This window comes from Octopus bimaculoides, chromosome 1 (assembly GCF_046866305.1).
Source record: "Octopus bimaculoides isolate indiv1 chromosome 1, ASM4686630v1, whole genome shotgun sequence".
Taxonomy (NCBI): Eukaryota; Metazoa; Mollusca; class Cephalopoda; order Octopoda; family Octopodidae; genus Octopus; species Octopus bimaculoides.
This window is the reverse complement of record NC_142928.1, coordinates 98653783-98672943: the sequence shown is the minus strand read 5'-3', so window position 1 is coordinate 98672943 and position 19161 is coordinate 98653783. Positions and strand designations below refer to the sequence as shown.

Genomic DNA, 19161 nt, shown 5'->3' with positions numbered 1-19161 from the left:
CACCGCCTTTTAGTCGAGCAAATCGACCCCCAGGACTTATTCTTTGGAAGCCTAGTACTTATTCTATCAGTCTCTTTTGCCGAACCACTAGGTTACGGAGACGTAAACACACCAGCATCGGTTGTCAAGCGATGTTGGGGGGACAAACACAGACACACAAACATATACACACGCATACATATATATATATATATACATATATACGACGGGCTTCTTTCAGTTTCCGTCTACCAAATCCACTCACAAGGCTTTGGTCGGCCCGAGGCTATAGTAGAAGACACTTGCCCAAGGTGCCACGCAGTGGGAATGAACCCGGAACCATGTGGTTGGTAAGCAAGCTACTTACCACACAGCCACTCCTGTGCTGTTGATATTGTTGATAATATTGTGTTATGGTCTTTGATGCAATAAGTATGATTGTGGTCCTTGAAAGTGCTATATGACTGTAGTCATTGATAATACTATATCATTGATAGTGTTGTTGTTGGTCCCTGATAGTGCTGTATGGTTGTGGTCTTCCATAGTGTTGTGTTATTGATGTTGTTGAAGCAGTAGATTCTTTCGTTGGTGATTGCTATTTTTTATATATTCATTTATTTATTTTTTTTGTGTGGCAGTGACAGTAAGTATTTGTTAATGATGACACTGTTGTTGTTGTAGTTAGCACTGTTTAGCCCCAGGTCAACTCTGATCAAGCAGATCCAAGATTAAAGACACTCCAGCTGGGCCCACTTATCTATTATTCTGAAACAGTGAGTAGAGGACTACACTGGCTGCTATTTCAAGCAAGTCGTTGGCTTGTTGTGGTGGTATTGTTGGTGATGAGTGCTGTTGTTAGAGATGGTAGTGCTGATGTTGGTGGTGGTGGTGGTGGTGGTGGTGGTAGTGGTGTTGCTGATAGTGGTGGTTGTAGTATAGCTATTGGTGGTGGTAGCAATGTGGTGTTGGTGATGGGTGAGTCAGTGCTGTTGTTACTGTTGTTTAGTGGTGTGATAATAATGGCAGGGATGAAGGTTTTGATGGTGGTGGTGGTGGTGGTGGTGATGGTGGTGGTGAAGGAGTTGAGTGGTAAGCAAGGACAGTGAATAAAGAGGAGGAGGAGGAAGAGTAGAAGGCAGAGGAGAGAAAAAGAGAAGAATTCCAAGAGTGGCTTATTCCCATCTCTCTCTTTCTCAGTCTGTCTGTCCGTCTGTCTGTCTCTCTCCCTTGCTGTTAGTCAGAACAGAGGTATGATGGTGTGAAGAGGTTGTCACCATACTTACCAGCACCACCACCACCACCAGCACCACCACCACCAGCACCACCACCACTACCACCACCATCATCATCATCATCATCATCATCACAACCATCATCACCACCACCACTGCAGTCCATACTGGAAGTAAGGAGAGAGGGGGAGAAGCAGGCAGAGCTCCCAGGAGAGGAAGAGAAGGGGGGACGTATCTCCTAATACAGCTAGTTAAGGTGTTAATGCACCATATGGCAACATCCCAATGTAGTGATGGTGGTGGTGATGGAAGGGGGAGATGACAGCGAGGGGGGGGAGTCCTTTAATGGATATAGTGGGGGTGGGGGTGGGAAGAGGAGGATGTCTTGTGATGGGGTGGGGGTGGGAAGAGGAGGATGTCTTGTGATGGGGTGGGGGTGGCGATATTTCTCTTAGATGTATTTGTAGTGATGAGATGGCTAGCACCCACTGACAGACTTGGCGGTTAGTGGAGGTGGTTAGTGGTGATGGTTTGTGGTGGTGGTTAAGATGAGGATAATGCTGTCTAGAATGATTGAGTGGCGGGGGGGGGGGGAGTGATGATGTGGTGGCTAGCATGACAATCTTAATGTGTATAGTTACAGGAAAAGAGTTAATGCTTTAGTTATGTAGTAGTGGCTAGGTTGGTGGAGGGGAGTAATATGGTAATATGGTTGCCAACATGATGGAATCATGTGGTGGTCTACATAGTAGACAACGTGATGTGGAGGCTAGCATGACAGACTGGGATGTAGCCATGAAGGTTCTGAAGTAAATAGTGAAGAAAGGAAGGAAAGAATGAAAAAAAAAATGTGTGTATATGTGTGTAAGTCCATCTAAATGAAGAATTATGTAATAGTCTTGTGTTTATATTATTTTGTTTAAATTTTTCAAAGTAGTGCTGAATGTATAATTGTGGTGTATTTAGCATGTTGTACTGTATTTAATGCAATGTATTTGGTGCGTTTTGTTGTAAGTATTTTGTATGTTGTGATGTGTGTATATGTGTGCAGTGTAAAGCATGTAAGCATCAAGAGAAGTGTGTCTAATTGTATCTGGTGTATACTGTAGAGCAGGGGTTTTCAAACTGTGGTCTGCGGACCACAGGGGGTCCGCAAGGACAAGACAAGGGGTCCGTGAACAGCAAATACTTTTTATGAGCAATTTGATTTTATATATGGTTTTTAATTGAAATCTTTTAATTGACAATAAACCTATTTGTTAAATACTGTTAAATAAATAAATGTAAAAATATGTTAATTTAAGCAAATATTTATGTATAAATTTCATAAGCGTTTATAAGGGTAAAACCTGAAATATAAAGGGGTCCGCAAGTCAAAAAGTTTGAAAACCCCTGCCGTAGTGTATGTATAGTGCAGTGCAATGTGTGTGTGTTGCTGTTCTTGCTGAGTGTGTGTTGTGCATCAGATATTATAATGGTAGTACTAGAAGTAGTAATTGCTGTTGTTGTATGGCTGTTATGTTAGTCTTTTCAGTGGATGTTAGGAAGAAACTAGTCATTTAGACCAGTTTGTGGTACGATGCCACTCAGTGACCAGGAGTATTTGCCATGTGCCTCCATACTTGTGTGAAGGACATGAATGAGAGAGTTGGCATTAGTCTGTGGAGTGTATCAAGGAGGTATGCAATGTCCATAAAACATCTGGTTAGAAAAGGCCTTTAACCAGGGTACTGGGCACACCTATGACCTGTAAGTAGCCTGCCGGAAGACCAGATGTAATATACAGATCCAGTGATCTACAATATACAATGTTCTGCCTAGTTGAAAACCACACTGAGTAGTCTGAACATAAGGCATCTTCTTCAGTCTGGTCTGAGGTAGCCAAAGCAAAAGTGGGTAAGCTGTAATTGGGTAATGTACAATAGCTGTTTAGGGGCTAAGGAATTTATTGATATAGTGATACTTTTTGTATAATGGCATCAGTGCCAAACAGTAATTAGGAATACATGGACTTTATGTTAAGATATGCTTGTGACATATTTTAACTTCTAAAGGCAAATTCACTGCAATTACTGTGGAGAAAAAAAATGTGTTTTTATTGGGCAGATATGGTGTTTTTACACCTTTTACCATCAGAGAGAATTTTTTTTGTCCCTGATAACTGCAGTGAATTTGCCTTTAGAAGTTAAAATATATCACAAATATATTTTAACTAAGCTAAAGTTTACTCTTTATATGTATGAAATTTTCTTTATGTTAATCATGAATAGGTGAAAGAGATAGATTTCTTACAATAGTACAGCAATTGTTGCTTAACCTTGGGTTGTTCTTGGTCAAATAGACCTATGTATTCTTAAAGTCAGTGCAATTGTAACCATTTCATGATTTTTTTTCTATATCTATGAGTGTGTGTCCTAGTTTTTAGATAGGTACACTGTGTTATTGAGTACTGTCAGAAGTGGTTAAAAGAGTTAGTGTCAGGAAGAGTAACCAGCTGTAAAACTTTGGCTCAAAATGTCCTGTCTTTCACATGCCAGCATGAAAAAGTAAACACAAAACCAATGGTGACAAGGACTACAGTAGTCAATGTGTCCTTCCTTTTTTAAGATGGTGAGATTTGATGAGATTTGGCAGCTATCTGTAGCAGGTCAAGTGATCATGAGAAGGTTCCTTTATTGGCTCAGCATATGCTGGCTACATACATAGTACAACACTGGTGACAATATACAGAATTCTGATCCTGAGACTGGTACTCAACATTCTATTGATTTCATCACCTTTGGTTCTCCCACAAACCGTTCTCTCTGAAAACTCTTCAAAATTTCTTTAACCCAACAACTATAGCTATAATTATTGCTGTGGTGCTGAGTGTGTGTACATATAACTGGTCCACCCAGCAGTAACTCTTTAAGCCAGCTATTCTTATCTGACCACTGTTCAATTTTAACATTGCTAAGACCATAACTTTGCTGTGGAGAAGTATAGTTGATTGAACTGACCGTAGTAAATGACAGGTACTTATTTTATCAATCCTGAGGGAATGAAATGCAAAGCAAACCATGACAGAATTTCAACAAAGAACACATTAAAGAATAAACCCAAAGCCATTTGAAAATCCTATGCATGTACACACGTACAGACAGACAGACAGACAGATACACAGACACAGACACACACACACACATACATACACCCTCTATCTAGCCTCATCCACTATTTATACACTATTTTCTATAAAATGATGCAAATTAAGACACTGATAGATTGTTAATGAGGTTCAGCTCAATAGTAGGTGTCCAATAAATAAGTACCAGATCTTTTGAGAATATTGCATACAAAAACCTAGAGTCCTATCATAGGTGAATCATTGGTTGATCTGCTCGGTGTAGCAGAAAAGTTTCCCTCAAGAAACTCTCCAATGTCTTTTGAGGACTACATGTTTTTAATTCCTAAATATTAGGATAGTAAGCTCACAATGAACATGAGATGGCCATGACTACAACATGGATGGAATAATTGCTTTCCTTGGCTGTCTTTGCATTAGAGATCTGCTTAATTGGAGCTGACTTGTACCAACCATCAAAGGCAGTAAAGAAGTGAATCAATCACCACAGTGACTTTGGTCTAGTTGTGGGTATTGATGTTCAATCACCTTGTGCTACATTTAGCCAGATCCTTGAATCTCCTCAGAGTCTAACTGAATTTCTTGTACTACCAAACAGCTATGTGCTTTTGTCTTGATAATTGAGTTTCTTCCATTCTTTAGACACTCCAAAGCCAGCAGAGGTTTCATTGCACCAATATTTCTTTCATGCTAGGAAGCTTGGCTTTCTCTATGATGGTAGTCTTCCTGATCATTTTTTTTTTCCATATGACATGCATGATCTGTCTCAGGAGTCTCATCATGAATGTATACAATTTTCTTACCTGTTCTTAGTATATCATCCATGCCTCAAACCTGCACAATAGTGGAGAATACTATTGCTCAGTATACTTTGCACTTTACTTACTAAACAATACATTAATTATTCCACTGTATCACTAGCTATCATGAAATTACTGTAGGAATTGTTAGCAATAGAAGATACTAACTGAATACTGCTATGTTGACACATAGATACCTAACAATAAAATAACAATTATGGGTTCTAAAAACCTTGTAAATTGACAGGAACATTTTTTAATACTGATTTCTTACAATGGCACAAGATCATAAATTTGTAGAGGAAGGGCAGATTAGCATCAATTAATCCTAATACACTACTGGTACTAATTTACACTGGATGGGTAGATGGTAGTGACAAGTATGATAGAATGTATAGAAATCTAACTAAATACTTTAAGGCATTTATAGTCAGTCACTCAGCTTCTTTGACTACTCCACTGCTAGGTCTGTTCAGTTTTACATCTACTTTTCCATGCTGGCATGGAGTTGACAAAACTTATTGAGACAAAGTTTCTATAGCTGGGCGTCATTTCTGTTACTAACTTTTACTCATTTTCCAAGTATAGTAGTGGCTCTTGCTTGATCCAATGCTCTTCCACTGATCCAATGGAAGCTAAAACTTAAGAGACCTTTACTTCCTGGAGATTGTAAACACAGACACCATTTTTTCATTCAAATACTATTAATAACAAAAATGGAATATTCATTCATTCATGCATACACACACATGAACAACAAGCTTCTTCTAGTTTCTCTCTATCAATCCCACTTGTAAGATATCTGATTCCAGGAGAAGACACTTGCCCATGGTGCCACACAGTGGGACCAAACATGAAAGCATGTGGATGTGAAGCAAACTTTGTGACCACAATATAACTACCTGTTGCTTTCCTATATCTGTGCCTACATCATGCCTAGGCCCGTCTATATATTTGTATATGTAAACATGTAAGCAGTTTAATTATTGGCTCGTCTATCTTTCATATAAGGGAGAAAACCATAACAAAATTGTTTTGTTCCTTTTTTTTTTCATTTTTCTTTCTTTTCCTCTCAAAAGTGGAAAGGTTTTTATTCACACAACAATTGTAGCATAGTGTATTTATTCACAGGTGCAGGTCCAGAAAGAGCATGAAAAGACAAGACTCTTTGGAATCTAGGTACTACACACATGAAGTGTGATTGACACTACAAATTCAAGGACTGCGCTGAAAAATTTCTATAATACACTGAAATAAGCAGATTGGCTATCCAGAAAGAACTGTAGAAAGAATGAAAATTAAATGTGTGATAGATCTTAACATGAAGTTCTTCCATTGGGCTGAAGCAAGTTGAAATTAGGTTCAAAATAGCTTTAGCCAACTCTATGAATCAAGTCAACGAAGTCAACTTTGCAAAAAGCAGTAGACAATTGAAATATCTACGAGGAGAAAGAAAGATAAGAAAAGGAGTAAAAAACGGGGAATAAATGAATAAATATGTAGATAAAATAATACAAAAAAAACCTTATGTAGACAAGCATCTCCCACCACACAGAAAAGAAAAAATATATAAGCACACACCATTATGGAGTGTAAATAGGGGGAAAGCAGAAATAGAAGAATGAGTAAAAATAAAAAGAAAGTTGTGTTGAATTAACCAGCTGGGTTTTTACTTGCGGCTGATATGACATAGCAGTGGATCTTCTCACATAGGTCCACAGAAGAGATTAGCAAAAATGGAACACCATCTATGAGAAAGACAAGCCAAATAGTTGAAAACAAGCAAAAAGAAAAGGTAAAAAAAGAAAAAATTGTCTCTGATAGGTGTGAAAATTTTGGGATGAGAGGAAAATATCTGTGGAGTGTTGGTTTTTGACGAAAGAGGAGAGAATTAAAACAGTTGTAGCATGTAATTTTCACAGTTGCTGCTTGGAAATCTTTCAGCCATCTTTCCCAGAAAGAGTTGATTAAAGGAGCTTGCTGTTTGTTATTTAGCGTTTAGCACAGACAAAATAATAGATGTACATGTAGCCATGATCTCATTGACCTTGGTAAGCAAGAAAAACAAAGACTTGCATAATATTTCTTTTTTTAGGTAGAGAGGAAAAGAGGAGAAAGAGAGATGTGATAAGAACATGATGAGGCTAAGACAATTTTTAAAAGGTGATATTTATCAATGATAAATAATGTTATATAATAAGGTGATTATATTATATTTTATTGGTTAAAGTGGATTTAATCTAAATTCAATGGGGTTCAAATGAAAAACTATCATTGTAATAGTGAATGTATTGGCAGATAAGTAAAGGTAATGGTGATAGTGGTAGTCACAGATGTGGTAGTAAGAGTTGTAGTAGTAGTAGTACGAGCAACAGTAAAAGATGTGTTAATGACAGCAAAATTGGTTGTGATATTAATAGTAATTATGCTAATTGTACCTCATTGAAGTTATTATCTTCAATCAGATAGAGATGAACTGATTCCATGGTAAGAAGAGATTGGTTGAATACTATAAGAAGTCACCAGACACTCCAGTAAAGTTAATGTCCAAGCAAAGATCATCCTATTTTTATTGTGGTCACACTCCCTTAAGATTGCAGGTAGAACCCTTCTGCAGGTGAAGATTAATTCAATCCTTGCTGCCTAATTCAGGGAATCATACAAGCTAAGGGGTAAAAATGCATGTGACTCTGAGATCCCTGCTGATGATACAGAAGGGTTTCTGACATTGAATAGATTCAGAAGAGCTTGCAATATTTCTGAGTAGCTCCTGCAGTTTCTGCACGGAGCAAAACATCTTTGATATTTATTTCACCTATTTTAAAGAAGGAAGACAGTTTTTTTAAGGGAGACCTGGCTGTTACATTGAGCAGGTCAAGTGATTATACAGAAACTTCTCTGGCTCATAGCAACTATTCAAAGTGGTTAACCTTATCAAAATTGTAACATTTTTTCTTTTCTCCACTTCCATGGGTATGTTGGACAATCACAGGTAAGTTCACCGCCATCAATTCACCGCAGGGAAAGTTCACCACCATCAATTCACCATGAGGAAAGTTTACCAAAAAAGTATACCCAAAGTATCTCACCATTAATAGTTAAAAACATTTTTATTGAAGAAAAAAAAAAAAAAAATGGTGAATTGATGATGATGAACTTTCCCTGTGGTGAATTGATGACAGTAAACTTACCACACATGGGGTACTTACTGAGGGTGCTGAAAAGTTCCTGGCTAGGGTGTCACAAAAGGCATGGTTGGAAGTTCAACCTTCCAAATTTTTTCATAGGGATCAGAAAAACTGAAGGACCACTGCAATAAGTGTGTGAATCTGAGAGAGGAATATGTTGAATAAAATCATAATTAACTGATCCTCCTGTATTTTTTACTTACCCAAAGCCAGGAACTTTTCAGCACCCTCTTGTATATTGTTATTCATTAAATTCATTAATATTTCCTCATCTCATACATGAAGATTAATGTCTTGAGATTTATCTTAACAATTATTTCTGTATTGTTTCCTTCATTAAATATCTGTCATTGAGAGCACTTTTCACACAACATTTATCACTTACATACATATATCCACATCAGAGCAGTCATTCCCCATTCACTGACTGATATCTTTAATGCCAAACTGCTCTTGCGGCATCACAATGCTCTACCTCTCCTGGTATTGTTAACTCAGATTTAACATAAATGGGGGATTGGTATTATGCCTGGATGTCTTTGCCCCGATTCTAACCACTCTGCTGTGAAAATGAGACAATAGTCCTTCAGCTTAATCATTTCCTCACCAACAATACTACATTATGTACAAACTATATTCAAACTCTACACTTGGGCATGATGTTTCTCAGTAAATATTGTAACCTGACACTCTGTCAGTTATGTCAACGAATTTTCCAGTTGATCAAAACAATGGAACAGCTTGTTTGTGAAATTAATGTGCAAGTGGCTGAGCACTACAAAGACATGCATATTTTTAATGTAGTTCTCAGGAAGATTTGGTGTGACATAGAATGTAACAAGGCTGGCTCTTTGAATTACACAGGTAAAACTCATTTTTTGTCAGCTGAGTGAACTAGAGCAACATGAAATAAAGTGTCTCGCTCAAGGACAGGTGCTGCTGGGAATTGAACTCATGACCTTATGATTGTAAGCTGGATACCCCTAACAAGTAAGCCATGCATAAGTATTATCATCATCATCATCATTGTTTAACATCCGCTTTCCATGCTGGCATGGGTTCGACGGTTTGATTGAGGACTGGCAAGCCAGTAGGCTATCATAATATATTATAATAACTTCTTGCAAACAGACATTAAACCACATTAGCCAGACCTCTGTATTTTTCAGAAGGATCTGAAAGAATATTTATAAGTAATTCATTTTGCTGCTACACTGAATCCCCTTCCAACCAAACAGTCTGTGTTTCCATTCTCTTGTATCAATAATGGACATGGAGCGCATATAGCTGAATCACAAAGCCTTAAACATCCTGTATCACCAGAAGGTCCTTTTAGTTATCTGGTAACATAGAAATACTCAATAAACCAACACCAGTAACATTAAATTCACACTACACATGGAATATAGTTCACATATCTGACTCATGTCTCACCAGTAAAATCCTCTACAGCCACATCAACACCTGGCTGAAGGACCAAAGTTGTTCCAAGACCAATTAAATGCTGCTTTGAAGAAGAGCAACATCAATTTTGCCTTTCATTCTTGTGGGGTTGATAAATGATGTCTAAGGGAGTAGACAGGTAGAAACAATTAGGATACCTTGCAGTATTTGTTCTAACTCTTTGCATTCTGAGTTCAAATCCTGCTATAACCTACATGGATGGTAGACTTAATTCATCACCTAATCACTTGGTTTACAAACATACACACATCTATATACACAAACATACATACATACATATATATATATATATATATATATATATATATATACACACACATACACATATATATATATACATACATACACACACACACACACACACACACACACACACACACACACACACATATATATATATATATATATACACACACATACATATATATAAAACCAAAATAAGCAACAAGTATATCCAGAAGTAATGCAATATGATCGTTTCAAGCAACTCCATTTAATTGAACAATGTAACCACTACATCAATTTAACAGAGCAATCCTCAGCTGCATAAAGACATAGAATTGAATTAAATTAAAGCAGATGGACACATTAGTATAATTTTACCTAAACCCTCCAAGAAGGTAAGGAGACAGACAAAGAGCATGCTGTTTTCACTTCAGCTTAGAAGCTACTAAGGTATCAGGAAGAAAGACTTGTTAGAGATCTAGCTTGTTACTGTTTTCTGGGGTCAGTTTTAATTTATAGTCTTGTTTATTAAATCTTTGTACATCAAAATCTAAGGCTAAAGAACAACGAGCAGTGTCTGTTAGGAAGGGGGCTGAGGGAGTCGATAGAAATCATAGTGGGTATAGTCATTAAAGTATCAAGATTAATTTGAAGCAATATAATGAGATTTGGTAAAGGAAATCTTAAATCAAGATGTTAGCTGACAATTAAAGGGGCAAGCCACTAGTCGACCATTGATAATGATACAGGGGAAATTTTATCATGGGGCACTATAGTTAAATATTTTAAACAATATTGCCATATTGTATAAAGTTAAAATTTAGTGTTATTCAGAAGATTATTAAGAATTATATTATAACAAAAGGATAAAATTTTTTTGAATACTTTTGAGTATACACCAAATTTTACCACAATAGAGGGAGGAAAAGAAATTACATAGAAATAGTTTAATATTTATATATATCATATACTTAAATGCTAACTTATTAGATGGTATCTGTGAAGATTGATCATTGGTATTTACTGGTATTTAATAAAGGAGTACTGAGGCAAAAGAACATGCTAACTGTATATTAATTAAATTATAATCTAAGCAGTTTATTTTAAGTTGTGAAGATAGCGGTCTTGTTTTATATAAGCTAAGTATGAATTTATAGGGGTACAAAAAATTAGGTTTATTTCATAAATAAAGGCTATTATAAAATAATAAAATGATTAGGTAGAGCAGAACACCACAGAAAAAGAATAAAATAGCTAAATCACTAAAACCATGATAAAGTATATATACTTCATTAACATCAATAGAGAAGATTTATAGAAAATGTATAATAATTTAAGTATTTTAAACTAAAAATTGTTTATTTACTTATTTAGCTTGTATCAATAAAGACTGATACCTGGTATTAGCTAAAGGAATATTGATGTTATAGGACATTCTAATTATATACTAATTATAAACTAAGAGGTATATTATAGGTTTTAAAAGTTATTAGTGTTAATCCATACATGATATAGTTTCTTAGGGGTACTTAAATAAAGGCCCTTAGAAATACTATGATCAGGAGGGTGGAACACTTCAAGAAAGGGATAAATAAAGTAATTACTAAAACCATTTTAAACAATATTGCCATATTGTATAAAGTTAAAATTTAGGGTTAACAAGAAGATTATTAAGAAGAATATTATAACAAAAAAGGATAAAATTTCTTTATGAAATAGACCTAATTTTTGTACCCCTACAAATTCTATTTTTAGCTTATATAAAACAATACCGGTATCTTCACAACTTAAAATAAACTGCTTAGACTATAATTTAATTAATATATAGTTCAACATGTTTTTTCACCTCAGTGCTCCTTTATTAAATACCAGTAAATGCCAACTGATCAATCTCCATAGATACCATCTAATAAGTTAATATTTAAGTATATATTATATATAAATATTAAACTATTTCTATGTAGTTTCTTTTCCTCCCTCTAATGTGGTAAAATTTGGCATATACTCAAAAGTACTCAAAGAAATTTCATCTTTTTGTTATAATATTATTCTTAATAATCTAAATAACCCTAAATTTTAACTTTATACAATATGGCAATATTATTTAAAATGATTTTAGTAATTACTTTATTATCCCTTTCTTAAAGCGTTCCACCCTCCTGATCTTAGTATTTATATTGGCTTTTATGTAAGTAACCCTTAAATTTTTAAGTATTCTCTACACTAACACTCATATTTTCCTCACCCTATTCTGACTGTGAGGCTGTTATTACTCTCTCCCTCTTTCACTCTCTCCCTACATCCCCCTCTCTCTGTGTCCTTCTTCATTGGTTTACACAGATTATTGACTATGCTCTATATTCTCTGTGTACAAGGTAACTTTCCTCCTCTACCTGTACTGGTGCCATGAGAAATATGCTCTGTATACATGTGGTTGTCAAATGAACAGAGAAAGCATAGGACTGTGAGGTTCTTATAGTCCTGCCTCACCGAGGACTTTTCAATCTTTCAAGTGCTGTGCCATGAAAAAAATGCATCTAGTATTACTCTTTAAAGTGGTTTGTACTAGGAAGTGCATTCAGACATAGAAACGAAAATGAATGACACATAACAAACACTAGTGTATAGGAGCAGTGATTCCCAATAATAGATTATTCAAACTGTCATGATCATCCAACCCATGCCAGCATGGAAAGCAACTGTAAAAGGTGATGGTGATGATATCATCAAGTTTTTTTTTTACTTACACTTTTCCATGTTAGCATGGGTTGGATGGGAATTTTTGAAGCACTGTTTTATGGCCAGATGCTTTTCATGATATCAAACTTTTAGTTACCTCTTGCAACACACAGGGATAGTGTACCTATTCTAAAAATCAGACTGCACATGGTGTCTGTCGGTCTGTCTGTATGTATGTATGTATCTATGTATGTATGCTTACACATGTGAACATTTTAAGTTTAAAAAAACTTAATATGACTTCAAGTTTCTGTTATTTCATTTCCAGGTCAACTGCTCCAAGCAAGACACAAGGGTGCACCAAGTTAAATTGAATTTCTCAAGAGGAAATAGATATTCAGTTTACTCACCTCACACACACACACACACAAAGATATATAAAGATATTTACATACATACATGTATACACACACTTAGGTTTATAATCATGCACATGTATACATGTATGTTTGTTTTAGCCAAAATAGGTAAAGACATATATGAAGCAATTTTAAAATGTTAAAGTTTTAAGCATAATGGTACCCTATTTAAATACTATGGAGCAAAACAGGCAATATCTCCACAATATTCTACTACTGTTGTAGAATTGGCAACGTTTCCAGAATATTTTGGTCTGATCTGCAGTAATTTTGTGATAATAACTAACATCTTGAAACTGAACAATCTTTCCAGGCTGCAGAAAAACCAATCAGTGAAAGCCGCAGATGGTAGTGGAAAAAGTTGAAGATGACTAAGATGGTTTATGAAGAAAGAAATGTAACTGATAGAGATAGAGAGCATGGTGACATGGAGACAGTTTGAGGCGGCTATGGTCATAGAGAGGAATGGCAGGAAATATGTTTAAAAGTTGATGAAAGGAATAGAGGTGGAGATTGTGATGGTGGTGGTGGTGCTATCCTCAATAGACAAAACACACACAAAAAAAAAACAATAGATCTTGTGGACAGGCCTTGTTACAGAGAGAGAGAGAGAAAGAGAGAAAGTATTGTTTGAACTGTGTAAATATGGATCTGTGCTGAGCTCTTTCCTATGTCAGACAACCTGCCCTGGAGGGGTGGGAGTAGTGCAAGAATAAACAGTCCATGAGATAAGAATCAGCATGAAAATTGACAATTCCAAGAAGTTATTCTTTACACTGCAAATGTGCCAAAGCTATTCATCAGAAGTTGCTTTCAAAAGTCTGAACATAGTTTGTGGTTGATACAAGGTGTCAACATGGAACGCTGAATTACCATTGTCAAAGTTGTCATAATTGTTTCTTTGCAACAGTTTTCTCCTTTCATTATCATCATCTATTCTTTTAATCCACTTTTGTATTTCTTACCAGAAGTCTAAAAGAAGACTGTTTTCTTTTTTTTTTTTTTTTACAGAACTTTAAAACTACTTTTCTTTATTTATTTTTATCTATTATTACCCATTTGAAAAGCTCAAGTCTCCTTAGCAAGTTCCATTATTTCAGTTAGGATTGGCACCCTTTATTTTGTTATATAAGTGAAGTATGATAATTAGATAAAAGCAGAAAGAACTTGAGACAAGAGTTATTTTGTGTGAAAATAACAGACAGTTGTTGATTCTCCCTCTTGTTGTTTCCATTATGTCTAGTTACAGGAGAGATCAAAGCTTCAGTTAAAGTTTCTTGGCTTGAAATTATCCAAAATAATTCCAATAAAAAGAAACGTTTTTCATAAATATCACACACTTTACTATCACACACACATGTATGCTTCTTGACGACTTCCCCTGTGGAGAATGCAAGACACCTGCCATTACATTTTACTTTACTGGAAATTTCGACATGAATGATATTCAATATTTTGGGGGAGGATGTCACATTTGGAATGACTGAAGTGGAATTTTATATAATAGTAGACTTTTATCTTTCTTTCTCTGTCTGTCTGCCTGTCTCGCTCATGCTAACATCAACAGAACCATTAGCATTATCTTTGTCAAATATTACAGAAGTAAAACTGTGTACCTGACAAATTTTACACACTTCAAAGGTTACATTTGTGAAATGTTTACACGTATCAAACATTACATCACCCACATCAGGCACATTTTAAACTTATGCACAAATGGCTACAAGACCTAATCACACTGACACATCAGACACTGTTCATATCCAGAGTGCTGGATGTAATTGTGTTGTTGTGTTAGAATTATACAGGTTATTTCAGGGACATAGGTCAACTTATAACTGGCCAGATCTACTCAACAATAAGTTATAAGTGATGCAGACATGGCAATGTAGCTGAGAATTTCATTTCACAATCACAATTCTGGGTTTTATCCTGCTGCAGGGCACCTTGGACAGGTGTCTTCTGCCATAACCTCAGGTTGATTTGACTAATCTATGGCTTCCAACAGACTTTTATCTCTTGGGTCAGAAGCCTCTTGTCTGATCACACTATTATAGCACACAGAGAGTTCTCTTTTAACATATGCTACATCAACTCTAGTGTGCTCCATAGCTCCATGCTTACACTTCTTACCAACATTAATGACAGCAGCATACCTGTTTTTGTCCACATTCTTGATTACCCTCTCTCTCTCTGGCTGGGTAACCATGTACCTTCTCTCCAGCAAGACACCTGTTTCTTCTTTCTTTTTTTATTGCCCACAAGGGGCTAAACATAGAGAGGACAAACAAGGACAGACAAAGGGATTAAATCGATGACATCGACCCCAGTGCATAACTGGTACTTAATTTATCAACCCCGAGAGGATGAAAGGCAAAGTTGACCTTGGCAGAATTTGAACCCAGAACATGAAGACAGACAAAACAGTGCTAAGCATTTTGCCCGGCGTGCTAATGCTTCTGCCAACTCGTCGCCTTCCAGCAAGACACCTGTTTCTATGCCTCTGTCACATTCTAACCTTTCATCATCTGGCATGTGATAACCTCCTCCAATTCCCCATCCCCTCTCAAAGGATCTTTGTCTTGCAAGTTACTTGGTGACCCAAGTTATGTGCCAGTGTTGGTGCCACGTAAAAAGTATCCAGTCCACACTGTAAAGTGGGTGACGTTTGGAAGGACATCCAGCTGTAAAAACCATACCAGAACTGACCTCGCCTGTGCTTGTGCCACATAAAAAGCACTCAGTCCACTCTACTGGGTGGTTGGTGTTAGGAAGGGCATCTAGCTGAAAAACCCTATCAAAACAGACACAGAAGTCTGGTGTAGTCTTCTGTCTGGTCGGCTCCTGTCAAACTGTCCAACCCATGCCAACATGGATAGCAGAGGCTGAACAATGATGATGATGATGCCATCACCTCAAGCAAACCTAATTCTTATATAGGTGATACCATTCTTTCCTTTCTCCTACCCTTCCCCATACAGATGTCAATCACATTTAACCTAGATATCTCACATCAAACCGGCAATACTACCATGAACAGAAATCTCCTATATATTCTCCAATGAGGACATGATAATCTTGTTTCCATCAAAAATACAAACACACAACCAATGCACAGAACAAGAAAATAGTCTTCAACCTCAGACTGCATGTGAAAGAAAGCCATACAACATATTTGCCCGTCCTTCTTCTCCCGAGGCCAATAAAATAAGTAGCAGACAATTAAACCAACAAAAACTTCTGAAGGTAGTGTCCCAGTATGACCACAGTCCAAGAACTGAAACAATATAATCTTAAAGAATAACTAACAAACTAAATATTTTCTAAATGTAAATGAAATACATTTTCTGCTGTTAATTATTCCTTTATTCTTTTACTTGTTTCAGTCATTTGACTGTGGCCATGTAGGAGCATTGCCACGAAGGATTTTAGTTGAATAATCGACCTCAAGACTTAATTTTTGTAAGCCTAGTACTTATTCTATCAGTCTCTTTTGCCAAACAACTAAGTTATGGGGATGTAAACACACTAGCACTGGTCATGAAGCAGTGATGGGAGGACAAACAAAGGCAGGCACGCGCGCGCACACACACACACACACGACAGGCTCCTTTCAGTTTGTCTACCAAATTCACTCACAAACCTTTTGTTGGCCTGAGACTATAGTACAAGGTGCCACGCAATTGGATTGAACCCAGAACCATGTGGTTGGAAAGCAAGCTTTTTACCACATAGAAATATTTTTAAAATCCAGAAACACAAGCATGATATATATATGTGTGTGTGTGTGTGTGTGTATGTGTAAACCATATAAACTCACCATTCAAGTGTATTTATTAATTACAAATTTACTATGAGGTCCATGATCCACGTATCCATTTTTGTTGCCCATTATTCCAAGGAAGGTTGTGGGGATGTAGAATCCTCAGGCACCTACACAGTAGGGCTCTATGAGAAAAGCTACAAGACCTAATCACATTGACACATCAGACATGATACTGTTTATATCCAGAATGCTAGATGTGATTGTGGTGTCATGTTAGAATTATACAAGTTATTAGGGACATAGGTTAATTTATAACCAACCAGATTTACTCAACAATAAGCTGTAAGTGATGCAGATGTGGCAATGTGGCTGAGAATTTCATTTCACAATCACAATTCTGGGTTTTATCCTACTGCAAGGCACTTTGGACAGGTGTCTTCCGCCATAGCCTCAGGTTGGATTCCCAAGTGTGGCCAACTGAGAATATAGATACAATCCACCTATCTTGTTCTCTGTCTACCTCTAGGTCTCCTAAAAGTTGGTCTGGCTTGCTTGTGAATTTTCCTGCTATATTCTAACCACATATCTGTAGTACCAGAGCTGTGATCTTCCAATGCACAGAGATAGTGACTCCACCTGGAGAAACTCCCCGATTTCTGAGCTACATATCAAGTAATGTTACTCCAGAGGTTCTTTAGAGGAGCCCCATTTTGGCTGCTTGTATACATGATCGTCCCCTTTCCATCATTACCCAACATTCATGACCAGAGGTAAGGATAGGCATGTAACTGAATTGAAGATAGCAAGTTTGGCCTTTTTTAGCAACCTCTCCATTTCTGAGTTCAAATATAATCTTAAATGATAAAAAAAGAGGCTGATCTTCATCTGTCTGTATGTAACAACATCTATGTAGAGACAGGGAAGAAGGGGAGGCATCAACAGGGGAGATAACCCCAGTCACAACGAATATTTTGGAGGTAAGAAGGATGAGAGAAAACGTTGTTGGTGAGTGAGAAATAGAGTGTGAGAGAGAGAGAGAGAGAGAGAGAGAAAGATAGTGTTGCCACCATAGTAACTAGCAGATTTTGATTAAAAATGTGGGAATTTTAAGTGCAAGTCTGACTTCAATAAATTAACTATATGTCTATATATAATACACATAGATAAGTTTTTGGTTGTGTGTGTGTGTGGTAGGGAATTAGTGTTGAAAAGAAAGAGTATCATGATAATTGGCAGAATAAGGGACTATATGTAATACTTCTGAATGAAGTCTAGACAAAATTAATTAACAAAAGGTGACACAAGTATGAAAAGTAATGGAGATGGGGGTAGCAAATGGGAGGCTTTAAAAGAAAAAAAGAGAAAGCATATACAACACAAGACCATTAAAAGCCTGAAGATTAAGTCTATCTAGAGGGAAGTCTCTACATCGGTTGCATGACCTACTAGAAATAGCAGCTAAATCTCCGTCATATTACACGCTACAGTTTTAAAACAACACAGGATACATTGAGTTACGTAGTTGTTTGGGATCTGTACTCTGACTGGAAATATAAGATGGCATGGTCATAGCTGGGTTGTCATCTTTGATTACATATCTGCTAGATTGAGAGTAACACCTATACCATATCACACTGCACATACATTATACAACAGAAATTACAATGTACTACTCTCACATGTGCACACACATACATTATACAACAAAACCTCACAACACTCACATGCACACACAAACACACACACACTACACAACAGTGAACTATACACACACATTATACAACAGTGCACCATACACATATACACACATCACATAATTATACAACAGAATTTCACCACACACAGACACACAAGCATAAGGCACATGTTACACAATAAATCACTACACACACACACACATGCACATTACAACAGATCCTATACACACAAATGCTCATGTGTGCACACATGCACAAAACATACACACAAACACACACTACACAACACAAGCTTACCATACACACATAGAACAGAATCTCACCACACAAACACATTACACAACAGAACTTCACCACATGCAGACACAAAGACATACATACATTACACAACAGATCACTAATACATACACACACATATTTCACAAAAGAACCTCACCATGCATCCATACATTATACAACAGAATTTCAACATCATCGTACACACACATAACTCAACCTCGTCACACATGCCTTTTTTTTTTAAGCCAATGAGAGAGCCTTTTACATGATCACTTGACCTGCAAGGGTGTCATCTACAAATCCCACTCC

The 19161-nt window shown here is 36.6% G+C and overlaps 1 protein-coding gene across 1 annotated transcript in view; it reads right to left on the bottom strand.

Moving 5' to 3' along the window:
• Positions 1-19161, bottom strand: part of LOC106871545 (GTPase Era, mitochondrial) — a 176403-nt gene that overhangs the window by 66862 nt on the left and 90380 nt on the right. The gene's annotated exons all lie outside the window — the stretch shown is intronic.